Source organism: Hemitrygon akajei, chromosome 5, assembly GCF_048418815.1.
Source record: "Hemitrygon akajei chromosome 5, sHemAka1.3, whole genome shotgun sequence".
Classification (NCBI taxonomy): domain Eukaryota; kingdom Metazoa; phylum Chordata; class Chondrichthyes; order Myliobatiformes; family Dasyatidae; genus Hemitrygon; species Hemitrygon akajei.
In genome coordinates, this window is record NC_133128.1 from 42,090,911 (window position 1) to 42,101,485 (window position 10,575).

Below are 10,575 nucleotides of genomic sequence, written 5' to 3' on the forward strand. Positions count from 1 at the left end.
AATTGGATTTTACTTATAATTAGGTACTAACTGATAGGGATCACTAATTTAAAAATGTCACTTAAAAATTGAGGAGGGAAAAACTAGGAGAAAGTTGTTAATCGAAAAATTCATTGGAGCTCTGAAGACTTTGCCACAGAAATATCTGATACAGAAGGAAGTAAAGGATGGTGAAATGGAGAGGAGAATAAGATCTGCTTCAAATTGATACAGTAATGCGTGACACATCCATGAAACACCAAATATCCTCATTCTCTTACCATTGTCTGGTTTCCTGATCAACACATTGTATGTAGCAAATGTGGAAGAACAAATATTATTCTCTGAGAGGCATTCATAAGTACACTGAAACCTCTTTATCTACAAGTAAAATCTGCTTTTTGTCAGCACTAGTGTAATAATGTAAGACGAGGACTGAGTTATACATTGGAAATTACTTTCTCAATCACAGTCAAAGCAAATTGTAAAGCAAAAGTCAGCCGTAATAAGTTCACACAATTATCAGTCAACAATATGTAACGCACTATAATGTTTCACTGCTGAGGTAATGGTTTCTCTGTAGCAGCAATGTTTGGGTTATGACTAGAGATAATAGGGCATGTTAGCCACTGAGTGGGAAGTTCTTTCTTGTGGGTCTGGGAGAGGGATTTCAAGGTCTTTTGCCGGGGAGAGATGAAGAGGGAAGACATGAATGGAGAGAGCTGGACAGAGTGGACTTGGAGTTGAATTAATATAGTTTCTTCAGAAAATCCCTCAAAGCTTCCATTGAGAGTGTTTCTGAATTTGAGTTGGACTTTAATCCTACTCCTGATCCAAGCTTCAAATTAGTATCTCTAAATTACTTGAATTGGTTATGTTCTAGGCAAAATAAAAGAAAACAACTACTTTTTCTTAGTTTTAGAATGCTTGGAGCATGACTTGTGGTTTGCCAATGAAATACGACTGATTAAAGAGAATGAAGTTTCAGGATGTGTACACGCTTGGCTAAATCCATCTGGTCTGTCAGAATCTGTCTCTCTGGGAGGTCTGAGCAAACTATTAGCTCACAGGAGATAAACGCCTCATTAAATAACAGGTGAAGGAGGGAAATAATGCCAAAGAGTGGGGTGTGCCGATGTTTTCAAAGAAACTTCAAACGGTTGACTCAAACATTAATATGATAAAGACAGCAACATGACAATTCAGTTAAAAAAGGATTAGATGAAAATAGAAACAGTGTATGTTGGTTTTCTTTTTTTTTAAATGTTGTATTTCTTGTCTTCTTTTGTGCTGTGTTCTTTTAAGTAAATCTGTGTACTAAAGTGATGCAGGGACACAAGAGATTCTGCAGATGCTGGAAATCCAGGGCAACAAAATGTTGGAGAAACTCAGTGGTTCAGGGATCCATGGAAATGAATAAACAATTGATGGCTTGGGCCAAAAATCTTCATCAGTACTGGAACGGAAGAGGGAAGGTATCAGAATAAGAAGGTGTGGGGGGGGGGAGGAAATAAATATAAGCTAGAATGTGATAGGTGAAGCTAAGTGGTTTCACTGAAACTACTGTATGTATTGGTTCAACAACACACAGTTTGGGTGCTCAGCCTACAGAGTGAAGACAATTTGCTCGAGTATGCAGAATGCTACAGATACCTTCCCTCAGTCGAATAACACGACTCAAAGTGTTGAAAATCAAAGTAACTGCAGGTGCTGTAAAGAGCCGGAGTCATAAAGTTATGCAGCACAGAAACAGATCCTTCATCCCACTTGTCTGTGCTGACAAAGGTGCCACGTGTGCTTGGTGTGTTTGTCTGCATTTGTCCCATTTCCCTGTAAACCTATCCTATCCATGTAGCTGTCCGAATATCTTTTAAACATTGTAATTATACTCAGCGTATCACCTCCTCTGTCAGGTTGTTCCTTTCATCCACCACCATCTGTTTGGAAAGACCATCTCCTTATCCCATTCAAGTACTTATTTTCTCACCTTAAACCAATGCACTCCAGTTTTTCTCTAAGCCCTGCCTTGGAAAGAAAGACTGGGTTTACCTCTCTTAATCTATTCCCTTCCTGATTTATTAATCCTCGACAAGGTCACCCCTCAGCCTCCTTTCGTCCAGCTTATCCAGTCTCTCCTGATGACTGAAGCCCTCCGGCCCAAGAACATCCTTGTCAATCCAGCATCTTCACATGCTTCCAGTGCAGCAACCGGAACTGCACACAGTACTCCAGAAACAGTCTTACCAACATAGTCAACAGCTGAATTTATAGCATGTTTGCCCCAATTAATGAATGCCACACACCTTCTTCACTACCTCACTACCTTGTTGTCTACCTGTATCTCCACTTTCAGGGAACTATGCATTGTGACCCTTATCTTCGTCCATTTTACATCATTCCGCAAGGCCATGTTAGCCACTGTGCAGGAGCAAACGACCAGAGTGGGAGTGGGATGAGGAAGTGGTGGGCAATGGGAAACTCAGGATTACCCCTGCAGACTGAACACCAGTAAAGTGCCTGGATTTTCCAGAATAGAGGAGACTTGTGAACACCAAATGCAACACTCTAGAATGGAAGAAGTACATCTGAAATCACTTCTTTACCTGGAAAGACTGTGTCCCTAGATGGCGAGGGGAAGTGGTGTATCACACTGGGGCTCAGTGTTTTATTTTTAAGAAAAACGTTACAACTAGTATGAAGTCAGTTTCCAATTGCACTCTGATTAGTTTCAAGTTCAGTTGATTGCCTAGGGGTTGAAGCTTGAAACCTCAGTATTTACTTTTTCTCTTTCTTGCCACTGCCACTCATAATTTATGTTACTACACTACTGTGCAAAAGTCCTTGGCACCCTAGCTATATACAGCATGTGTGCCTAAGACTTCTGCACAGTACTGTATAGGCCTGTGGTGCATCTGCAAGCAAGTTTCTCGTTCTACCCGTAACTTGGTATAGGACAATAACTTTAATTCAACTTGACTTGGTACCAAGTGATGTTATGAGCAGTTTCAGCTGTTGTGCTATGAATACAATAGAAGGAATTAGCTTTACTTTGGTAAAAGCTACCGCGGCATCTGGCATTTAAGGGTTTTTGATCTCAGCAGATGAGTGTACGTGTCTAACTTTGTTTCCGCATAAATGGAACTCAAATTGATGTGTCATTTCAATCTACTCCACTGATATGGCATTAACAGGAATTTTAAATTTAGTAATTACAACATGTAGGTTAGCAAAACCAAAGCATCTTAGCAAAGTCATTTTTAGTACATCAACATAGTAAACTATATATTGACTACTTGTTGATTGCTGCTCAGCACTTCCTTCCCGCAGTTATCTAAATAAAGCAATTTCCCATACATGTTTAAGTTTTGTTAGTGACTGGAGCTGGATCTGGTGAGGGCGATTGATCCTATAATCAGCCAGAGAATATGTGTACATTTCCAAGATTCACCGAATAAAGCCAATGAACTGAGCCACTGTCTTTCCATCCCTTTAAGTGGGTCCCGGGGCTATTTGCAGAGGCCTTCCATTGTCTGCATTAGCCAACTCAGCATTGTCTGTTGAATTTCTGTGATAATGTTCCCAAGAGCAGGTTTGGATGTTTTACTGCAGCAAGTACAGTACTGTGCAAAAGTCTTAGGCAGATTATGTGTGTGTTATGTATAACACTGTACTGCTGTCGTAAAATAAAAACAAATTTCATGGCATACGTGAGTGATGATAAACTTGATTCTGATTTGCGTTCCTATTGTGGGCTGAGAGTGTGAAGGACACAGGGAGAGGGGAATCATGGTTGGGAAGAAGGGGGGAGGGAGAGGGTAAGAAGTGGGAAGCACTGGAGAGACATTCTGTAATAATCAATAAACCAATTGCTTGGAATCAAATTACTTTGCCTGGTGTCTCAGGGCTGGGTGTGTCTGCACTCGCGCCACACCCCCCTCCGCCCCTTGCACTCCGCCTCTTCCACCTGTCCCACACCCCTACCATGGTGCTCCACTCTCGTCATTCCCAATATGCTTTGCTCCTACCAGCTTTACAAACTCACTCTCTGCTCGACATTAACAAATACAGTACCATGCTAAAGTCTTAGGAGCCCGAGCTACATACTTTTGCACAGGACTAAAAATACAACTGTTTTTATTGTGATTGAATGTAGTAACTGACAATACTCAGAGAATTTCTTCAATTCAGCCACACGGGCTAAAATAGCCTCCCCATCCTTTTAATTCTGCTTATGAAACCTAAAGCATTCTGCAACCAACAATGGTTTTGGTTCTAAATTTTCCTGCATTATATCAGGATAGCTCATTTCAGCTGGTTTGGTTGGCGCAGTTAAACTAAATGGTATGCTTCCCCACCTATTGCCCTCTGTAATACTGTCACTCGCTTTTTGTTGGCTATTTCATTTGCTTCAAAATACTGCTCAGTTCCTTCAGTATACGTCATCCGTGGTGCAATCTTTCTGATGTAGCCAGCTGTTTTTACCCAGTACTCACTGTTTATGAACCCATGAATTTTGACTGTTTTCTGCCTTTTTTTGACACAAGTATCTCACTCTCCTTCCAAAGAAAAGATGTGCTGCACTTCAACAGGAAGGTAGTCGTCTTGGGTTTATTTTAAAACTTCCTCATCACCACATGTAATGTTTTGTAACTCCAGGGACTAATCAAAAGAAAAACACAGGAGCTCTGAATACTTGTGTATTTAGTTTTTCTTTTAGTGAGGCACTCAGATATGACTTGGTGATGTAATGACATATGCTGTTTATGTACTTTTACATATAACCCATAATGAATTATGTAAACAAACAAAGAATACTTAATCAAACAATATATTTACAATATTGCTCAAATATTGCTGTAATATTAAGTACACTACAATCTGGAGAAAGCGGAAGGAGGAGATGAAATCAAGAATAATTTTGATGGATTAACTTCAAGTTTTAATAGCCAAAGTTATTCCCCATTCCTGTTTCCTTCTCTCAGCTTATCTCCCTACCTGCCCATCATCTCCCTCTGGTGCTCATCCTCCTTCTCTTTCATCGATGGTCTGCTGCCCTCTCCTATCAGAACTCCCTCCTCCAGCCCTTTATCCCTTTAACTAATCTTCCCAGCTCTTTACTTCACCTCCTTCCCCTTTCCCTGTTTCACCTACCACCTTGTATTTCTTCCTCCACTCCCCCCACCTTCTCACTCTGACTTCTCATCTTTTTCTCTTCCAGTCCTGCTGAAGGGTCTTGGCCTGAAACGTCGGCTAATCTCCTTTTTAATAGATACTGCCTGACCTGCTGAATTCCTCCAGCATTTTGAGTGTGTTGCTTTGGATTTCCAGCATCAGCAGATTTTCCAGTGTTTGTTATTCCAAGGCAGGCCTGTGGGGTGTATAGCGTATTTTTATCAGGGTGTCATCTGTTCTTTGTTTGGTGCAATTTCTGCATAAAAGAAGCATTTGGGGTTTATGATGGCTGAGCTGCAGGAAGTTCTTGGAGAAAAAATTAAAATAAAACTAAAAGCAAACCACTGGAGGAACTCAACGGACTAGGCAGCATCTGTGGAGAAGGAGGGCTATTGTCAGTGGGATTGAAATCCTGCATCTTTTTGCCTCCACAGCTGCTGCCCAACCCACTGAGCTCCTCCAGCGTTTGGTTTTTGTACCCATCCCGGCATCTGCCGCCTCATGTGTCTCTCGGCAAAAATTATGTCATTAAGTGGAGAAAAATTGTTCCAACCTGACTGTGATCAGTTGTGTTTTGGACTGCCCTGTGAAAAAAACCTCTCAATGCACAAAAAAAATTGAGTATTACACTAAAATACAAGCTAAAAGTTTTGTTCTCCAAAAATAATTTTAAAGCAAGCCATATTTTTGATCACTGAAACATGCTGTGCACATCAGTTGTACTCGTGGAGCAGGAACTAAGTCCACTTTTCTTTTTTTGTATAAACAATCCTATTTTTATCACTAGATTGTTGCAAAGTTCATCATGCAAAGATAGACTGAAACTCAATGTTAAGGCTCAGACAACTTTGACCCACTGAGTTTCAAAACACCATTACAACCCATTACATGAAAAGTCTGAGGTAAGTATTTGAGTTGAGCTAGAATTTTGAACCTTGTCAGTCAAAATCGATCACTCCCAAGAAATAGCTTGGTACATGTTCATACAACAAATAAATACAGCTGCTATCATTGTGATTGTATATAAGATCTCCCTCACCTAAATGGGTCATGGACTGAATTTACAGACAGCTTAGATCAGTACTTTTACATCTTCAATCAAGTCAAGTCATTTTTTATTGTCATTTTGACCATAACTGCTGGTACAGTACACAGTAAAAATGAAACAACGTTTTTCAGGACCATGGTGCTACATGAAACAATACAAAAGCTACACTAGACTGCAGACCTACCCAGGACTGCATAAAGTGCACAAAACAGTGCAGGTATTACAATAAATAATAGTGTGGTGAACTAGATATACCTGTCTGACTGCTCCTGTGGCTCCTCCCACAGACCCCCTGCTGATTGCTCCTGTGGCTCCTCCCACAGACCCTGCTGACTGCTCCTGTGGCTCCTCCCACAGACCCCTGCTGACTGCTCCTGTGGCTCCTCCCACAGACCCCTGCTGACTGCTCCTGTGGCTCCTCCCACTGACCCTGCTGACTGCTCCTGTGGCTCCTCCCACAGACCCCTGCTGACTGCTCCTGTGGCTCCTCCTACTGACCCCCTGCTGACTGCTCCTGTGGCTCCTCCCACAGACCCCTGCTGACTCCTCCTGTGGCTCCGCCCACAGACCCCCGCTGACTGCTCCTGTGGCTCCTCCCACAGACCCCCTGCTGACTCCTCCTGTGGCTCCGCCCACAGACCCCCGCTGACTGCTCCTGTGGCTCCTCCCACAGACCCCCTGCTGACTGCTCCTGTGGCTCCTCCCACAGACCCCCGCTGACTGCTCCTGTGGCTTCTCCCACAGACCCCTGCTGACTCCTCCCACAGACCCCCTGCTGACCGCTCCTGTGGCTCCTCCCACAGACCCCCTGCTGACCGCTCCTGTGGCTCCTCCCACAGACCCCCCGCTGACTGCTCCTGTGGCCTCTCCCACAGACCCCCTGCTGACTGCTCCTGTGGCTCCTCCCACAGACCCCTGCTGACTGCTCCTGTGGCTCCTCCCACAGACCCCTGCTGACTCCTCCTGTGGCTCCTCCCACAGACCCCCTGCTGACTGATCCTGTGACTCCTCCCACAGACCCCTGCTGACTGCTCCTGTGGCTCCTCCCACAGACCCCCGCTGACTGCTCCTGTGACTCCTCCCACAGACCCCTGCTGACTGCTCCTGTGGCTCCTCCCACAGACCCCTGCTGACTCCTCCTGTGGCTCCTCCCACAGACCCCCTGCTGACTGATCCTGTGACTCCTCCCACAGACCCCTGCTGACTGCTCCTGTGGCTCCTCCCACAGACCCCTGCTGACTCCTCCTGTGGCTCCTCCCACAGACCCCTGCTGACTGATCCTGTGACTCCTCCCACAGACCCCTGCTGACTGCTCCTGTGGCTCCTCCCACAGACCCCCCGCTGACTGCTCCTGTGGCTCCTCCCACAGACCCCTGTATAAAGGCGACTGTGGGCTGCTGCTCTCCCTCATTTTCCCCAGGATGTAGTGTTGTTTATTCTTCCAGTCAATAAAAGCCGATATCTCACTTCCTAAGTCTCAGCGTGAGTTATTGATGGTGCATCAAATAGACAAGACAATAGGCACAGTGGAGGGCAGCAGGTTGGTGTCAGTCCAGGCTCTGGGTATTGAGGATTCTGATGGCTTGAGGGAAGAAACTGTTACATAGTCTAGTTGTGAAAGCCAGAATGCTTCGGTGCCTTTTACCAGATGGCAGGAGGGAGAAGAGTTTGTATGAGGGGTGTGTGGGGTCCTTCATAATGCTGTTTGCTTTGCAGATGCCGTGTGTAATGTAATTGTCCGTAATGGCGGGAAGAGAGACCCTGATGATCTTCGCAGCTGACCTCACTAACCGCTGCAGGGTCTTGCGATCCGAGATGGTGCAATTTCCGAACCAGGCAGTGATGCAGCTGCTCAGAATGCTCGCAATACAATCATTCATGAAAGTAAAGGGGGGGGAGGACTTATTGAAACAACGAATATTGAAAGGCCCAGATAGACTGCATGTGGAGAAGATGTTTCCAATAGTGAGAGAGTCTAGGACCAGAGGGCACAGCCTCAGAATAGAAGGACGTCCCTTTAAAATAGAGATGAGGAGGGATTTCTTTAGCCAGATAGTGGTGAATTTGTGGAATTCTTTGCCACAGATTGCTGTGAAGGCCAAGTCAATGAGTATATTTAAAGCAGAGATTGATAGATTGTTGATTAGTAAGGGTGTTAAAGGTTACAGGAGAGAGCAGGAGAATGGAATTGAGAGAGAAAATAAATTCAGTCATGATTGAATGGCAGAGCAGAATCAATGGGCCAAATGGCCTACTTCTGCTCCATGGTGAATGCAGTCTCATGCCAAAGAACCTATTTCAATACTTGCTGACTCTATGACAATAAACCAATTTTGACATAGAAATATGCTGTTAATCTGATTATGACTTAAAATTTGAAGATACAGTTTTATTTGAAAAAAAAAACATCTTTTGGAAAGAATTTCATCTGCTAATATTTAATCTTGCAAACCAACATATAAAAACAAATATTCCAGGTTATGCAACCAAGTTTTTTTCTGTTCTAGATTAATAATATGATTAATTATCTTAATAGCTAGCCTTTTGTATGTGTGATGTACTTCCTAAGATTAAACATGACACAATTTTAAAGCAGGTTATTTACCATCTGTCTAATGAAGCACAAAGTGGGAACATAATAAAACAATGACTGATATGGACATATTTGCCTGGGAACAGAACATGGAGACTGGAGAGTTAAGGAAGGGGTACTCTGATATTCTGGGACACATCTGTATCAGGAAAGAGAATTCTGGAAATGTTGGTGCACATTGGAGTACATAAATCCACTGGACTTGATGTGATCAAACCCAGGATACTTAACGAAGCAAGAGTGTGTGGAGTGGGGGGGGGTGAGGGGGTAGTAGATTGCAAGGGTTCTGACAAAGACTGTTGCATAAGTATCAGAAATTGTTCCCTTGCTCAAATAGGGCAGCTATAGAGGATCTTGGAAACCTCGTTTTTGAGCCTTATACCAGCTGAGAGAAGATGGCGGAGAAGATTTTCTGGAATCACAAGAGACTGCAGATGATGGAATCTGGAGCAACCCTGTAGTCCTGGTGCAGGATTTCAACCCAAAGTGTCGACCGTTTCTTTCCTCCAAACAGATCTGCTCAACCCACCAAGTCCCTCCAACAGACTGGTTGCTGCTCATGATTTAAGTTTGTTTGGCAAAACAGGGACTGATTTAGGAGTCAAATGATCTCCAACTTGGAACAATCACTCTGTTGATCTTCCCACAGATGCAGTCCAGCTGAGTATTTCTGTTTTTGCATCAGATTTGTAAAGATATCTGTGTGGCGTGTTCTCCCTTTGACTGCCTGATTTCCTCCCATGTCCCAAAAATGTATGGACTGCTTCATCAGATAGATGGTAAATAACCTGCTTTTAGGTCTGTCTTTGAATGTAGGTGTGGTGAACTAGATATACCTGTCTGACTGCTCCTGTGGCTCCTCCCACTGACCCTGCTGACTGCTCCTGTGGCTCCTCCCACAGACCCCCTGCTGACTGCTCCTGTGGCTCCTCCCACAGACCCTGCTGACTACTCCTGTGGCTCCTCCCACAGACCCCTGTATAAAGGCGACTGTGGGCTGCTGCTCTCCCTCATTTTCCCCAGGATGTAGTGCTGTTTATTCTTCCAGTCAATAAAAGCCGATATCTCGCTTCCTAAGTCTCAGCGTGAGTTATTGATGGTGCATCAGTAGGCTTGTTGATCAATGTAGGCTGATGTCTCATGGTCAATGTGCTGCTACTTTCCCTGGACAGCTTGCAGATGCTTGCTTCATCTTGTTCTGTGACTGCACATTGGCTGTCACAACCGATGCAGAACCTTGGGTTGTATTCTAGAGTCCTAATGTCAGCAGCATACTGAAAAAGTTCAGAGTAAGTGTATTATCGAAGTACATACATACAACCCCGAGATTTCATTTTGTTGCGAGCATACTCAATAAATCCATAATAGAATCAGTGAAAGACCACACTAACTTGGGTGTTCAACCAGTGTGTAAAATTCAACAATGCAAACACAAAGTAAAGAGATAATACCAATAAATAAATAAGCAATAAATATTGAGAAAGTAAGATGAAGAGTTGAAGACGTAAAAATAGATAATGTTACACCTGCTTAGCAGGACAGACAGCAACCGTGAAAAGAGAAATGCAGTTAATGCTTCAGATTCAAGATCCTTTGTCAGAACTTCCGTCCTCTGTTGAGATACTTCAAAGTTTTTCTTGTCTTAACTTCAGGATTCCAGCAACTGTCAAATATGATTTGTATACAAAAGAAGTCTCACGCTTCTGTAAAAGTTTTAATTGGTCCCATTTTGACTAAAGACTGATGGAGAAAGTGACACTCTGCTAGTAAAATATGAAATTCA